The sequence below is a fragment of the Etheostoma spectabile genome, chromosome 8 (genome assembly GCF_008692095.1).
Source record: "Etheostoma spectabile isolate EspeVRDwgs_2016 chromosome 8, UIUC_Espe_1.0, whole genome shotgun sequence".
Classification (NCBI taxonomy): Eukaryota; Metazoa; Chordata; class Actinopteri; order Perciformes; family Percidae; genus Etheostoma; species Etheostoma spectabile.
Window position 1 is genome coordinate 18,972,936 of NC_045740.1, and position 925 is coordinate 18,973,860.

Below are 925 nucleotides of genomic sequence, written 5' to 3' on the forward strand. Positions count from 1 at the left end.
GTGAAATTACTATTGAAGATCCCCCTGCCACTTTTCAATCATTTGTGTGGCAACATTTTTGTTTTTCCTGCGGAAATGATAAACGGCGAAAGAGTGAAAGACAGCACGAAACCAAGATGCTACCCACACATTGTAAGGAAAAAAAGCACGTAGTAACGACGGCTAAACCGAGACTATGACAAAAACACTTCCAGCCACCACCACAGCTCTCTACATAACACTGCACCCGCGACGAAAACATTAAAAGGGACAAACAACTCTAAAAGCCTTTGCATCTCTGCCACCGGTAAAGTGAAAGAGCCACGGCAATAACGAGGGACATGGGCGTTTTTCAGTGCAGTGTATGAGGCCATTTTCTGTGGTGGAAAATGTCGGATTTCGGCGACTCATCCACACACTGGAACCGAGGTACAGTACGTCATCCCATCACGCGCGCACTTAACTCGCACTGTAGTCCCAAACCTCTACAAAGAAGCCAAGGTCAAGGTTGTACAGTCTGAAAGAGGCAGAAAAGCATCGCCATATCTACTGATGGTTGACTTCAGGTGTAGCGCGGGCTATATCACAATTACAGCCCACATAATCAACAGTGACTGGGAAATGGAAAGTTTTAAAGTTTTGTTTATTTTTTTTATGTTCGGTTTGTGGAAAGGAGTTAGATTTCTCGTGTGAATACAGGGCAGAAGCCAGTTGGTAGAGTTTTACAAAACATTTTGCAGTGTTTGCACGTCCTTTACTGCAATAAGTAATTAAAATAGTAACAAAAAAAGTTAAATAACATTCATCATAATAGTTGTTTCAAAATGCACCTAAATTGTTTTGCATTTTGTGATTTTTCAGTTGAATAAAAAACTATTTTCCATTCATATATTTCATCGAGGATTTCTTTAAAAAAAAATCTCGTGAACCCGATCTCGTGATGTGT

At 40.4% G+C, this 925-nt stretch overlaps 1 protein-coding gene across 5 annotated transcripts in view; it reads left to right on the forward strand.

Annotated features, from left to right (window-relative positions):
* The window catches only part of aass (aminoadipate-semialdehyde synthase), a 33,252-nt gene that overhangs the window by 14,039 nt on the left and 18,288 nt on the right, over window positions 1–925 (forward strand). The gene's annotated exons all lie outside the window — the stretch shown is intronic.